At 36.8% G+C, this 16364-nt stretch overlaps 1 long non-coding RNA gene across 2 annotated transcripts in view; it reads right to left on the reverse strand.

Annotated features, from left to right (window-relative positions):
* Window positions 1-2224: 2224 nt before the first annotated feature.
* LOC144376331 (uncharacterized) overlaps window positions 2225-16364 on the reverse strand; it is a 28187-nt gene continuing 14047 nt past the window's right edge. Inside the window, exons 2-4 of one of the 2 annotated variants that reach the window (XR_013436654.1) lie at window positions 11572-11640; window positions 3491-3683; window positions 2225-2872 (exon numbers count right to left, since the gene is read on the reverse strand). This is a non-coding gene — a long non-coding RNA (uncharacterized LOC144376331). Of the gene's footprint in view, window positions 2873-3046; window positions 3684-11571; window positions 11641-16364 lie in introns of those variants that run through there. The other variant, XR_013436653.1, reaches the window with a different exon arrangement.

A 16364-nucleotide genomic window follows, 5' to 3' on the forward strand; every position in this document is an offset into this window, starting at 1 on the left:
AAGCTTCACTTGAATAACAATGACTTTTTTTTCTTATTTTTGTTCAAAATCATTATTGAAAACTTAAAAATGAGAGTAAGAGTAGGGCAGCACATTTTTTTTTTCATTGTCTAATGAGGATACTGTTTAACAGATTTACCCAAGGAAATTTAGGGGTATGTACTTTGTCTACTCTTAGTAAAAAAAAAATATGTTATAATGTACAGGTTAACTTGTAGATCTTGTGGTAAGAATACAAATAGTTTTTGCCCATTTGAAAAGACAGCACCAAAAGTTATGGTTCATTGCCTTGTAGGGTATTGATCAAATTTTTGTCTCTTAGCAAATTAATTTCCTCATTCTTTTGATTGCCTTTATAAAGATTCACTTTCAAATTTTCTTTTTGACCCAGCCTTTCCATCTGGCTGGTTCTCTTATTACTAAGTTGAATCAAATGTGTGAGCATGTTCATTCTGTATTTGCATGAGAGTCATGTCCATAACTTCTCAAAAATTACAACAGATACACTGGAGGTATGGCCTTTGCTGCTTTGGGTGGAATCAAACAACTTCTGCTGAGCTTGCAGTCTAGCTGAATACTACTGAAACTGCTGTGGATTCTCCTGCAGCATAGAGTTGGCAGCAGCTCCTTCTGGATGCATGTAGAAAACAAGAATCTTTCTGTTCCTCCCACCATCAGAGCCCTTATCAGAGCTACTAGAGCTCCCTCTTGTCCAAGGTAGCTGAAAATATGTTGGCAAGGCAGTTTGGAAAATGAAGACTTCTTGCTAACTATGATGTTAGGAAAAGCATGAAAATGAAGCAGTGGAGCTGAAAGCCAAAAGGCAAAATAATTGGCACAAAGAGCAAAGGCAGATGGAAGGGGGCACTCAAATCATCCCTTATGTTCTCCACAAGGTACATATAATAATAAATTCCACTTTATAAGAGGAAATTCAGGCACAAGGAAGCTACCCAAGATCACACAGCTGTTATTGGCAGTACTTGGATTTAGATGCAGGCATCACATCAAAATTTAGTTTAAAATATTTGTTTGATTGTCTTCCATCATGTGATATTGCCTCCCTGAAAGTGAGTGTCAGACAAGAATAGCTGGCCATGCAATGCAGCAGCAGAAATGGGGGAGACTAAACAGAACTGCTGGGAATCCATCAGTATTTGGAACTCTTAGCAAGCCTATAAAAATCTGTGTCTCCTCACTGTCCCCATGTATCAGTCTGAAATTCCAACTCCAAACCTTAGAATGAACAGAGAATAAAAGAGAGACATGAATTATAAGGCAAATAACTAGACAGAGAAAACAGGAAAACAAGCCAAGAGCTCTTTACTAGCTGGGCACAGTATCAAGTTTAGAAGGATGCAAGGGTTAGGTTAAAATATTTAGTGAACTGATTGAAGTTGGGTGTTCCAGGGAATATTATGTGGCAAATGCATCTTAGTTTCTTCTTCCTGTCATCATTCTGCAGTGATTAAGGAGAAGATGAATTCAGATGAGTGTTCTCCCCAAAGAAATGGAACTAAAAGCCTGCCCATAACCTACTGGGTTTCTAATAGACAGGAAATGTGAGAGAATGAGTTTACGTTAAAATGAAAGGGATGTCTATATAGCCATTTTTAAATTCAACCTGGAACAGGAGAAGACTTATGAATTAAATCTTGACATTTATTGATTATTCACTTACTCCTTGATAAGCTTCAAAACATAAAATTGATCAATGAATTGAAACCCAGGAGTACAAAGATGAATCAAATTCATTCCCTGCCATCAAAGAGCTTATGGTCCAGAAACTAGTCAAATATATGTAGGCAGCTATCTATAGTGGAAAGTAAAATTAACTAAAGAAAACAAGCAAATAATTGTGAGAGAAGAACAAAAGATGTCTCAAATTTTCATTAAGGAAAAAGGGGTTTATGGAAGAGATTTGTTTTGAGGTGATTCTTAAAGGATGATCAGGCTAGTTACACAAAACTTTCATCTACTTTAAAATTGTTAAAAGATTCTATGGATACTAATAAGTATCCATGGATATACCTTATGGAGCAGCTATATTTATACTGTTGATATGTTTGTCTCTCATTCAATACAACACACACACACACACACACACACACACACACACACACGAGTTTTGCATTGAGTTTAAAATGTCTGGATGTACCCACAAGCTAAATGGAGTGGGATGAAACAAGGGAATGAAGAGCTATTTTGTACTTTTGCTTCATACATTATTATTTTGATTGATTTTTAGTACAAGGATGACATATTTTTATAATAAATTATCTTTTTATAAATAATACCTCACCCTTCTCCAGATCAGTGTGATTCTGACAGGCAGAGTATGGTAGGACTGGGGGCAGATGACAAGATTGGTTGGCAGCATGTAGTTTGGGAGCAAAGGTTTATGGAATTTGAATAAAGTGTGTTGGGTATTAAATGCTTGAATGCTCAGGAATCTTTGGATTAAAATAAATAGAACACCAGACTTAATCTATTTTAAAGGAAATTTATCTAAAGTAACTGAAAAATTGAGGGGAGATTTTTTTTTTCAGTGTGTACTAAAACACTAATAACAGAAATATTTCTCTATGCATCTCTTGTTCTACTTTTCTCTAGTGGGGCTTAATTTTCAAGCATGAAAATGACTACCACAGTCCCAAGCTGACATCCCACTAGAGATTTGGAATCCCAATACAAAAAAAAAAAAAAAAAAAAAGCTATTTATTTCTCTAAATTTCAGCAGAAGTTCCAGAGTCAGCTGTTTTGGGCATGATGTCAGCCATGCATGCACCCTGATGAATCACGGAATCCAGCAGAAGTGAGGTCTGTGATTGGCTATGTCTGTCTCCTTACCCCACCTCCTGGAGCATCTTCCCTGAGAGTGAAAAAGAAGTAAAAAGTCTAAGGGACATGCTCAAGGTAGATATCTGAAGGCAAAAGATTATGGGCAGCAAAACAGAAAATGTATGAGGGACTTGCTGATGTAAGTCATGGTGGCCTGGAATCTTTTTCTAAAGTCCTCAGCATGAATGAGAAATGAGAGTCCACTTAATGATGTACAAAGAGGAATGACTGACTCCTTACAAATGTGACCCAAAAAGTGACCTTAGAGACCACAGCATATGATGAGTTACTCACAAGAAAATGCTGCTCTGTGATTGTTTTTAGAATCTGAATTCCACACTGCAAGATGTGGACACATTCCCAAAGTGGTTAATTTCCCCACAAGAATATACTTCAGCATTGAGACAGTATTAAGAAATGTTCTCACCTGTGTATGTAGATGCTCCAAGATCCACTGTCATTAGAAATTTTAACTCTTTTTTTTTTCTTTAAATTGATCAAACTATGCGGTTTACCCAGGAGCAACAATTTAGTTTCTCCAAATTTTGTCTCTTTCTGGCTCCCTCTCCTGCATATTCATGCTCGTCCCCACTCCTATTATTGATTCACTGATGTGCCTTTGTTTTTTTTATATAAGGCAGTCACTCACTTGAGCTTGTGCTCCCATTTTTCATCTGCCTTATTTGGCTCATTCTCGAGTTCATGTCTCTATCATCACGGTTTCAGCTTTGACTGGCTTTCTTCTCTTTCTTAATGTTGGTTTTGGCACTAGCAGCAATTTTGCTGTAACAATAGTGGGTCTGCTGAAGCATTTCTCATCAGTGGGTGTCTCCAAAACACATCTGGAAAATAAAGAAAAAATAACTGGGGAATAGAACCTGAACTCATCCACTGCCTCCCCATCTCCTCACCCTTGCCACCACTGCGGTGTTGTCAGGTGACCGACTGTGGCTCATTAAAAGTTGGCAGATGTTTTATCACTCATTATCTTATTCACTACGGTTTCAAGTATATAAAATACCATTCGTTACCCTAAATTAATTACAGGGGAATAACTATACCATGCTCATGTTTTTTATTCTTTATTTTCATGACTTTATTTCCTGACACATGGAACAAAGAGGATGTACATGGAATGAAATGAAACTTTAGATCCATCTCAACATTTTTCAGCACTGACATTCCTGTGTAACTATGAATCTATGAATTACCATTACAATCTGGCTTCACTTTATTCCTCAGTGAATATCTACAGCAGCCTCTTGTCACTCCTAAAGTATTACTGATTTTTTGATAATATAGCACAGAATGTTTGTTGAAGTATCATGAATAATTAGAAATAACAGAAATTTGCCGAGATAAACAAATTTTGCCTTCTGAGCCAGTGTCCTTCAGTTCTTAATCACATTCTCATACAAAGTGTTGTAAAATATTCTAATACATAGTAATATTCCTTGTCATTAATTGTAAATGGCAAGGGAACATAATCCAGCATTTTGCATGCTATTGTATTTCAACCTCAATTCTGGTTTCAGCTTTGCTTTTCCCAGATGGGTGGCTTTGGACAAGTGCTAACCTCTCTACATCTCAGTTTCACTGAGCAAAAAAGAAAAATATAGCTGCTAATATTTACTCAGTATATGTGACAGGAATATTTGAGGATTAATTGCAAAAATTTAAATAAAAAGACTTTGCTAGGTGTATTAGTCAGCATTCTATCTCTGCAATAAAATGCCTGAGGACAAAATAACTTAAAAGGAAGAAATTTTATTTTGGTTTAGTTTCAGAGGTTTCAGTCCATGGTTACCTGGTTTCATAGTTTCTGGGCCTATAATGAGGCAGAACATTATGGTGCCGAGGGGTGGAGAAAAGCTGCTTAACTCATAGTAGTCAGAAAGGTATGAGTAAGGGAGTGAGAGGAAGAATAGTAGGAGAGAAAAAGGGAAAGAGTGAGAGAGAACAAGAGACAAAATATACCCTTTTAAGGATCTATCCCCAGTGACATACTTCCTCCAATGAGGCATACTTCTTGAAGTTTCAACCTCCTCATAGCTCACTAAGTTATGAATTCAGCAATGGATTAAGCCATTGATGAGGTTAAAACTCCCATGATATAATCACCTTCTAAAAGTCCTACCGTGGAAGACTGCCAACTTGAGGGACCAAGTTTTTAATACATGAGCTTTGGGAAAACATTTCAGATCTAATCCGTAACACTAACCTATAAACTATATATGATTTAAAATTATAAAGTATATACTACTATAGAATATGACTTTACTTCAAACCATAAGCTCCCTAAAGGCAGTGACATGAACTATGTTGTTGATCACAGTGCCTGACATTAGTTGTTTTGTTTTGTTTTGTTTTGGTGGGGGGTTACTGGAAATTGAACTCAGGGGCATTAGGCTACTTACTGAGTTACATCCCCAACCCTATTTTGTATTTTACTTAGAAATAGGGTATTGCTTTTGCTGAGGCTGGCTTTGAATTCTCCATCCTCCTGAGCTACTGAGATTACAGGTACATGTGATGGCAGCTTCCCAATACATATTTGTATTGAGAGCAGGCTGATTCTCAATACATATTTGTAAGTGAATAGATGACTCTTTCTGGTATTCTAAACACTAAGTCCACGTTACTGGTTAGATTGTGTCCTCCAAAAAGATCAGGTGAAGTCCCAACCTGTGAGGTTTCAGAAAGTTACCTTATTTGGAAATAAGAATATGGTTTTTGTATTTATAATCAAGTTAAGGTAAAATTTATTTATACTGGATTATGATAGGCCCTAATCCAATGACTGGTATCTTATAAGGAAGAGAGAAATTTGGTTGCAGAGACAGGGAGGAGCAGGCCAGGAGGAGACAGAGACAGGGATTGGACAAATATATCTATAATGCAGGGAACCCCACAGATAGTTAGCAACTACTAGAAGGAAGAACAATTGAAGGATTCTCCCCTAGAAGCTTTAGAAAGAGCCCTGCCAACTCTTTGATTTCAGACTTCTAATCTCTGGTACTCTGATAGAATGAAATTCTGTTATTTTAAGCTATCAGTTTGTAGTACTTTGTTATGGAATCCCTAGGAAACCATTATAGCCATCCAGGATCTCAAATAAAGTAGTACATGTCTGTGATGATGTAAGGGCTCACTATTTGATGTCAGTCTTTATTTAGAAATTTTATTTCAGAGAGGTAATTTGATTTAGCTTGGCTTAAAATGAATAAATGGAAAATCCAACATTATGTACAATTAATGAAATACTATATAAATTATTACATAGTTAAATATTATATAAATTATAACATGTTTCCTTATTGTAATAAAAGAAAACAACAATATATTAAGCATTAATAGCAATTATTCTTAGACAATATAATTTCAAACTTCCATAACTGTCTTTTGTTTTCTGTCAATCCCTTTCCTCTAAATCATTTCTCAACATATGCTATTTAATTAAAGTAGACCTATGTAATGTTATAGAATTTTCAAAAGATAAAGGTTGATCACTGTACAATTAATATTTTTCAGATATCTGCTCTTTCTAAAAATAAATTCATATTTATAATATACAACTCTCTGGCTACCATATGTCATCTGCATAACTTGGGTAGTTAACTACTGTTTGTAAACTGATGCCAGGGCACTTGGTGAACACATGAAGATTTGAAGACTGGAGTAAGTTTCTAAGAGAGAAAGGTTTGGTCCAAAGATTTTTGTAAGACAATATGAATGGTGTATTATGTTGTCAACATCATTGAATTGTAAATGACAGCATTTAATTGTTAGGGCCATTTCAAGTTCCATAACAACAATTTTGTATCTTCATTAAGACACATTCTTTCCCCTGTTTCTCAATGATAAAAAACATACCTATGATTCACATGTCATGCTTATCAGGTACTCCCAACCTTTCAGTTCAGCCTTTCTAATAGTAGCACACACTTTATATTAGAAAATCCTCAACTCACAGTTTTCCCTTTGCAGGGACACTTTGGAATTATTATACAAATATAAAAAGTTCTTTATAGGTTCATCGTAGAACAGAATTTATAGAAACTTCTATCTGGGTATCCAATTAAAATTCAAGGACATTTCAAATATGCCAAGATTTGTCATGAATTATGCATTGTTTTAGATTTCTATAATCTCCTTGCTTTCTTTGAAATATGTGCTCTAATCTTACGTTGATTCCTCTGGTTTTTGATGTAACAATTTTATTTGAATCATTTTTGTGTTCTAGATTTTTCAGGGAGTAAATAAAGTATAATGATTTGCCAAAATTAGAACAAAGCTTTTTTTAAAAATCTCAAAATGCCTGAAGTCATAAAAGATGTTTTTGTGTATTTCTTTATGTATGTAGATGCCAGCATTATGTAATGACTTCTTTTTTTTTCTCCCCCCCCCCAGGATTGTCATAGGTCTGCTCAAATATATTGTTTCATTTTATGGGACTCTTTTGCTCAGAGAAACAACCCCCGCTGCAATATACAGGCTGATATAAGTAGAACCCTCTATGGAAAACAGCATATTATTGCATTTTTGTCCCAGTAAACATCAAATAAAGGTAAAGCTATCTTTAAACTTTTTTGTATTATTTTAGAATCAGATCTTTACCTATTTCTGGAAGCTTAGGTAGTACATTTGTACAAGATATTTCAATAAAGGAGCAGGGGGAGGGGAACAAGGATGTTAGAGCACAAGGAGAACTTTATAATTTATTAATATATAAATATTGTTTTCTCATTTAAAAACACTGCTTTAATACTTTCAGTAACCCTCTTTCAAAGAAACACTTTTGCAACATCTATATTTGGACAAAGGAATTATTGAAAAGAATGTCTGTATCTGGGAAACTGAACAACATCTTTAATATGGTAAGTTTTACATTTCATTCTACCTAATCAATGCTGAAGTAGAGGAACCTCTGATTCATCCCTTCATTTTTGAAATCATACCAATAAATCAAAGAAATTAAAGACATTTTGATTAAACCATTTTTATGTCAGAAAAGATAATATCCATGATTTAATTCTTTTAAAAAATCATTAAAATTTAACAAAATGGATTTTTAAAGATCATAGACTTGGATATAGAAAAAAATATCTCAAATCATTTGATCACAAGAGTAATTTTAAGAAATGCATTTTGCTGATGTATTTTGTAAAGACATTGTTTTTCCCATAAGAACTTTTCCATTAAATTGATTGTCTATCCTTAAGTCACCTCTGTTTCACCAGTTCTATTGTTTTCCTATATTATATTGCTACTTATCCAAAACTTTTAACTGTTCTCAGGCAAAAAGGCATGATAAAACCAAAGTCAAAATGTATCTCACTTCCTAAATGTCAACCAATGCTACAAGTACACACTTACTCAGCAGGTGGAGGGGTACCCCACCTCTCTACCTCTACATTCTGTCCAACTCTGCCACAGTCTATTTTCCCTTCCAACTCTTTCTTGCCCTAGTATTCAGTTTGGAGGCCACTCTGCCCCATTTCAACCCTTTTTTGCCTTTGGAGATAAAGACTCCCAGACTTACAGGTTTAAATAACTTGCTCAGAGTCATAAAACTAGTTCATGTTGACATCATTCTGTCTGACACCCAAATCTTTACTCTTTCTGCTGTTTTGAAACTTCTCCAGCAGAAGTGATTTCTTGTGCACTGGTGCATTGGATACTAAAAATAGGTATGTTAGAACAATACTTCTCAGATCTTGATGTACATGCAAATAACTGCAGATTCTGATCAGGAGGTTTGAGTATCCAATATTCTGTGAGTTTTTTCCTTCTTTATTATTAATTTTTTTTCAGTGCTAAGAATCAAATTCAAATTCCATGGCTCAGTTACTCCCCAGACTAAGATTCTGTATTTCTAATGAGTTCCCAGGTTCTGCTGAAGCTGCTGAACTTTCAGGAGTAAGGCCTTATGAATCCTAGCAGAAGCTGGTATTGTTTGTAAATCTACTATCTAATTCTATCCACTGCTTTTCTTACAAATACTGCAGTATTTAGCATATATTATTTTATGCTTTATTAAATATTCTGAGGTGACTTCCACAATAAATCTAATATGTTAGAGTTTTTGATATAGTGAAACAAATTCATATTCAGGATCATTAGCTAATCTGTCAAATCTCTTTCCAATGAAACTGGCAGAGTCATTCTTAAGAAAACAAATGAGATACATACGATCTACAGGTCCTTTTTTCAAAGGTGGTGAGGACCAAGAAGATAGTTTGACTCGGTACTATCTCCAACCCCAACTGACATTTTTATCTAGGTGACAAAAGGTTACAAAGAATATAATGAGCAGCCTTGATGGAGATCAGATCACCCAAGGGCAAGTGGAAGAGCAAAGGTGAAAAGTAGAAAAAGACCTGCTCTCAGAGAAGCTCCAGGTAGGAGCATGTAAAGGTGGGGAGAAGAGTTTCAAGAACCACAACCAAAGTTAGAATCTTGACTTTGCCACTCATCTTGGACATCTGATTTGGGCAAATCATTTATCTTCATCGATAGTTTTCTCTTCACTAAACATCTATTTTACAGTGTTACTGTTAAGATCAACAGAATAATGGGGGTAAAAGGACCTGCTCACAGTAGGCAAGCTAAAAATTGATTTGTTTTTTGCTATTGCTGTCTGAAGGTAATATCCTATGTACTTTTAGGTACAGACCTTGAGCAGCTTTTCCTAGCTGCTTCTCTAGTGTCCCTTTCCTGTAGTTTTTATCCAGTTATCCTGGGCACCAATAGTATTGAAGGATGGGATCTAGAGCAATTCATTTAATCCTAGAGAAGGCACTCTTGGCTGGTATCTGGGTCACCCAACATCACACTAACATTTGCACATACATTATGATTCTGTGGATCATAAATATTTTACCAATTAATGCAATTGGGACAGGGCCCATCCCTATAGTCATTAAATCTGGTTGGTCAGTCAAAAAGCTTTACTTGACATCCTTGTGCAAAATAAATTTTGCATGTGTTTGTAATGCAGAGAGAAGCCAGAAACTTTTAATAATGAGCAACTGAAATTCTGAAAATAATGAATTCTACCATTTTTAAAGCAGATCCTTTGATAAATTTCAGTTAGCATTTGACATTTAGATCTATAGTTCTACTTAGCATGAACAAGTTTTCCTGGCACCAACTTCCTGTTTCTCAAATCTCTGAGAACTGAAGTCAGTCCTTCAGAACTATTTTGGATGACATTTTTAACTTGTAGCAATGAGGCACAAAGAGGAGAGTGGAGGTAGGAATTCAGGTCTAGGAGAAACCAAGATTCAGCAAAACAACAAAATGATTTGAATTTTCTATTATAAAGGGGATGTTTTTCAGCTTCTGGATTGAGGGGTAAAATAACTCTGGAGAGGTCTGTCCAGCTCTATTGTAGAAAAAGCCTTAGGATTCTTTAGAGCCTCTTGTCTGTGAGTAAAGCAAGTGCTTTTGGGTGTCCAATAGCCTAGAAAATTATAGTGTCACTAAAAAAATTCCCTCCCTCTAATTCATTGATTTATCCTCTTCCTTTAAACCCATCAATTTGCTGCCTTCCTTCAGTTCCATCTTTATCTAGCTCAGATTCCACAGCCCATGAACACAAAGACTGTAGTTTTAGTCAGCTTTTCATTGCTGTGACCAAAATACCCAGCAAGAACAACTTAGAGGATGAAAAGTTTGTTTCAGATCTTAGTTCTAGAGGTTCAATCCATGGTCAGTCAACTCCACAGCTCTAGCCCCAAAGTGAGACAGAACATCATGGCAGAAAGGCATGGCCCAGGAAAAGTGCTCAGGTCCTGACAGCCAGCAAGCAGTCAGAGCTCAAGTACAACAAGCAGCTATAACATAGTTCCCAAGGGCATGCGGCTATGGGATGATTTGAAAGTTAAGTTAGGCTGACTCCGTGCTGCTCAGACATCTCACCCTGTACAGAACTGTCCCCTACTTTCCTCATGAACCTACTCTAATAAAAACTGACACCCTCACCCACTTGCATCCTGACCACAATATCTTTAAACTATGGAGCAGACGCTAGCTTACTTCCTGAATGGATACCAAAAAAGTGCCAATTTTGAGAATGTACTTTAGGATTCTACTTGCCTCTCCTGCCCACCTCCTTTGTGGTTTTTCTGTTTAAGGCCCCTATGTCTGCATTCAGTGTCCTGGACTGCAGAAGTGTCTGCTTTCTGCTCCCTTGACCCTGTCCAAAATAAATCCTTTGTCTTTTCTTCAAAAGACCCTGAGTTTTAGCTGGGATTTTAGAATCACACTTTAACATTGCCCCCAGTGACCTACTTCTTCCAGCCATACCCTACCTGCCCAGTTAGCACCCACTAATCCATTCAAATGATTAATCCATCAAATGTATCAATCCACCAACCTGGCCACAGCACCCATAATCCAGCCATTTCACTTCTCAACATTCCTGCATTGCCTCACACATGAACCTTTGGGAGGACACCTCATATGTAAACTATAACAACTGCTGCCTCTCCAATCCCACCTCCCCTCTCCATCTGCACCTCCCTGCCAAACCCTGTCTTCAGTGAACCACCACTGACCTTTGCTGAGACTTCACTAGAGCAGCCAAGTTGATGGCAGAGAAAACCATATTCCACCCAGACAACCTGCATTGTTCACTTGCCTCAACTGAGCCTTTGACACTGTCCAGAAATTTCTTTCCAACAATCTTGACCTTCCATCCATAGAAACTAACAGTTCATACTTTACCTATTCTCTGACTTCCCCTTCTCTCTTCCCAATATTGACATTTTCTGCTGATGACATGTGTAAGATGTCCTAGAAAAGATAGAAGTCATCAGATAAAAGTGTCTTTATATTTTGCCACCAAATCTATAATGTACTCTTCTCTCTTCCAACCACCCTTTCCTGGATGGCCTCTGATATGGGCTGAATCTTAACCCCTGTCCACCAGAATTCATATATTGATGAAATAGTTCCCAACACTTGGTTCTTCAGCATATGACTGTATTTAGAGATAAGGTTTTTAAAGTGGTAAGGTAAGTGGTAAGGTAAAATTAGGTCATATGAGTGAGTCCTAATCCAGTATGACCAGTAACCTTCTAATAAGAGAAGACCATCAGGACAAAGATCACACATAGGCCAAGGACAAACAGATGGGACAGAGTGAGAAGGAGATCATCCACCAGACAAGAAGAGAGATCTCGGAAAAACCCCAATCTATGGACATTTGAATCTTGGACTTTTAGCTTCTAGAACTGTGAGAAAGTAAATTTCTGTTGTTTAAGCCATCTAGTCTGTGGTATTTTGCTATGGCCACCCTAGCAAAATAATACATTCTTACTTGAGACCCAACTTAAATGTTTCTCGAAGAAAAAAATATCTTGATCTAAATTAAGCTCCATTATTACATTTAGAATGTTCTGGATTTTTCTTCATAGCATTTATCATAATTGACTATGATATATTCATTTTTTATTATCTATTTACCTCACTATATTTTAAGATCTAGAGGGAGGCAGGACTAGTGGCAATTTCAAAAGGTGGGGAGGTGGCTGTCCCCCTTTTAATACCCTATGTTGATTTGATGTGGACAATTGGCTTTTAACTAGTGCTGTGTCAATGATTATGTTAAACAAAATTCAGGACAAGTTTCTGTCTTTCTTTATACCAAGTTTTCCCTTTAAGCCTATTTTGCATAGAAATTATCAATCTGATTCTCACTGGGACAATATCTGTGAGCCACTGCTATATTCCTGGTACTCAGCATTATTCCAAGTAAACAGCATTTAATCAATAATTATTTTTCTAAAAGTAAACAAGGAAACAAGCAAAGAAAGAATGAAGAAAAGAATTGAAAATTACAGAGTCACTAAAAATAGATATACTTACAAAAACCATAAAAGAAACCAGTTACCTTCCATAGAGACTCCCCAATAGGGCTGATTATGATTCACTCAGGGGTATTTAATATGGGGGGGCAATTAAATTCCTGGAATCACAGCAAGTCTATCAAATTTCTTGTGATCATGGATCAACTAAAGACCTTGGGAATTTATTATGTAACTGATTTGCCTGGTTCTTTCTGTTGCTTTTACTTCTGAATGGATTATGATTTCTTATGCACTGTGATGGTTAATTTCATATGTTGACTGCGCTAAGAGGATACCCAGAAATTTGGTGTAAACATTATTCTGTGACATTGTTTCTGGATGTGTTAACATTTGAATTAGACTAGTAAAGCAGATTGCCCTCCATGGTGTGGACAGGCCTCACACAATCCATGAGAGGTCTCAATAAAACAAAAGGTGGAATAAGAGAAATTACTCTTTCTGAGTAGCTTCAAATTGGAACTTCAGTTTTCTCCTGCTGTTGGACTTGGATTCACACTAGAACTTAGGCCATTGGCTATAGGAGGTTTCAGGCCTTCATGCTAGAACTAGAACTGGACTGTACCATTGTTTCCCCTTGGTCTATAGCATGCCAACCGTAGATCCTGAACTTCTCGACCTCCATAACTATGAGCCAGTTCCAACAAACTCTCTCTGCACACAAACATACACACATCTCTTTTTGGTTCTGTTTGTTAGGAGCATCCAGACTAATATAGTCTCCTAGCAGATATTGTATTTGTGAATTTTTATAGACGAAAGAGAATTTAGAAACTATTTTATTTCTTAAGCCAGATGTGTGATATGAATAGTCATCTGAGAGATCTTGCAATTTGAGACAGATTGTATAAAAACAATGTTTGCCAATGCAACAAAGGTTCTTGAGAATTGTATGTGGAATATTTCATGTATGTGTTCCCATATAGGAATCTGTACAATTTCTCCACAGTGAGGAAGCTGGACTTTATAAGTTTCTTACTTTTAAGGAAGAATTATAGAAAACTTAAAACATACACAAATGTGGAAAGAATAGTGTTATAAATCTCAGTGTACCCTTCACCCAGCTTCAACAATTTTCAACTCATCACAATCTTATTTATCTCATTCTACCATTGTTTTGAAACAATTCCCAGACATCATATCATTTCATGAATAAATGCCAAATAGCTAATTTACAGAAACATTTTTAGAACACAATCCTCTACTGATTTGAAGATTGCCTGTATGTCCACCTCAAGTTAAGTAATGGATTTACTAATTCTCTACTCTCTCTCACTTCCTTATGGACATTCTTATGTGTATGGAAAGAAAGCAATACTTTTGCCTACTACTTGGCCACATTTACCTCCTTATACAGACTAATCTGAATAGAACGTTGAAGTATGTGACTTTTCACAAGATCTTAGCTTTCTATGTCTCAGTTTCTTCATCTATTTTAATAAAATGAGGAAATACTTGATGATTGTACTGTGATGTGATACTCAACAACACAAGCAATTATTAACATCATTGTTGTTATTTAAATCAGAACTAGAGCTAGAAGTTGCTGACAAGTGATGACTCACCTATAATCCTTGTAGTAACACCATTGAGTACATCGCAGGTGCTCAGAAAATGCCACTAAGAAGCAAAAGAGTCATCCTTTCCTATCTAGAGAATGCCAGGTGTCCTCACGTACCCTTGTAATGGTTCTTTCCTGTGTCAAAGGGATAATGGGGCAGATTGATCCCCTCTCTAATGGCACACAGTTAGAGTCTCAGCTTATGCCTAGTGATAAATAATGAAGCAAGCTAACAGATCCTGCCTGCACTCAATTATCCTGGATCCCGGAGTCTTACTCTTGCAAGGGGCCCTCAACAGGGACTATGTAGCTGCAGAAGTGAGAGCAAAATGGAGAAATAAAGAAAAAAAAACAATTCCATCTGTCAAACTGATGATGGATGCTGTCCAAACCTGTGAACAAAACCTGAAGTGCTAATTCTATGCACTGCTGATGCCTTTAATTATGCGACTTTGACAGATGGAAAGATCATTATGCGGTTTTTATTTAAGAAGCTCATGCAACTGTAGTTTTTGTGCCAAGGGTAATCAGTCACATTAAAGAATTTGCCAGAAAGTATAACTCTACCTTATTTATAGCTTACTAGGTCCTAATTATGCTTCATAAATGGACAGTCAAGTAATAAGGCAAACAGAAAATATACATGACTGCAAATTACCACACAGCAGTTACATGTCAGAACAGGCAGCCTTTTTCAAACCTCACAAAACCTTCCTGGCAGGCAGCACATAGCCATTGCAGAGCAGATAATACCTTGTTGAGGTAGAACTCCAGAGGCCTAACATATTTCTTTTCCTTAGTCTTGGTTTCAAAAAGGCCTCAGGAAAGTCTCAGAACAATCCCTGTTTACCCTATGTATGTATTCCTCTTTGTGTCATTCACATCTCTAAGGGTTTGTATGATTCTGAGCATTTTCACCAGTCTCTCCCGCTACTTTCTTGAAATACTGCCTTAGTGTTATCTGCAGTGGTGTCTCAGCCATGAAATACATCATCTTCAGATACTTTTAGCTTCTTTCTTCTGGTGTCCCTACCTTGGTGTTTCTTTTCTGTTCACCTCTTCCCCAACTCCTTATTGTGTGGCCTGTATGTAAAGAGGAGATCTAGAGACCTATGATCTTGGGAAGCACTGTGGATGTGTATCTCTGGGTAGTTACTGAGTGGTCAAGAGGTGTCCTGCTTTTTTGGCTTTCCATGGTTGCCTCTTGGGCAACCCTTCACCATCCTGAAGCTATTATATGTCCACACCTACAACCTCCTCTCACCTCCTGGCTTGACCTGCATACTCTTCCAGATGGATGGTCTTCCTACAGAGTTCTTCACACATGTCTCCTGTTCAAGAGCCTTTAATGGGTCCCTTGCCTCTAGATTAAAGCCTCAAGCCTGCAACTTCCTCATAGCCTGGTTTCAGCCAGCCTTCAAACTCCTCTCCTTCTGCTCATCAACATGCATATTCTACTCTAATTGTAAGGGACACGTCTCCATTTTCTGGCTGCCCTCTTCTATAACTTCTAACCTACTGCTTTGCTCACTGCCATTTCTCTCTCTCAGACACCTTCCAAGTTATTTTTACTTCCTGGAATTCTAGACTTTTTATTAATGAAATTCAGGGCTCAAGTAAGTGTGACTCCTCCAAGGAGTTCTTTTTTCGCAGAGTTTTGAACACAGGGCATGTGTAAGGATTTTATGTTTCTATGGCATTTGAAATATTCTGAATTATTCTTCTTCCTTTTTGTATTTTGTTGTTTTCTTTCTAAGTACATTACTAATGTGTATGTATGTATGTGTGTGTGTATATAATATATATTATATATACACATATATGTATACACACACACATACACATATATATAAACAACATATGCATTTTGCTAAGTTGGAAAGCACTTGAGTTTGGGACTCTGAGAGGCTAAGGAAGGTCACATGAAGACCTGAGGATTAGCCTTAAACACATTAAAACTCGGATCCTTGCCCTTGTGGACTTTGTGCCAATGGATGAGTTACTGAGACTCTGAGCTCCAGGTCCTTCATCTGTAAAATATGGTAACAGTGTTCTCTCTTAAAGGGCTGTTGAAGAACCAAATGGCATAA

Source organism: Ictidomys tridecemlineatus, chromosome 3 (assembly GCF_052094955.1).
Source record: "Ictidomys tridecemlineatus isolate mIctTri1 chromosome 3, mIctTri1.hap1, whole genome shotgun sequence".
NCBI classification, from domain to species: domain Eukaryota; kingdom Metazoa; phylum Chordata; class Mammalia; order Rodentia; family Sciuridae; genus Ictidomys; species Ictidomys tridecemlineatus.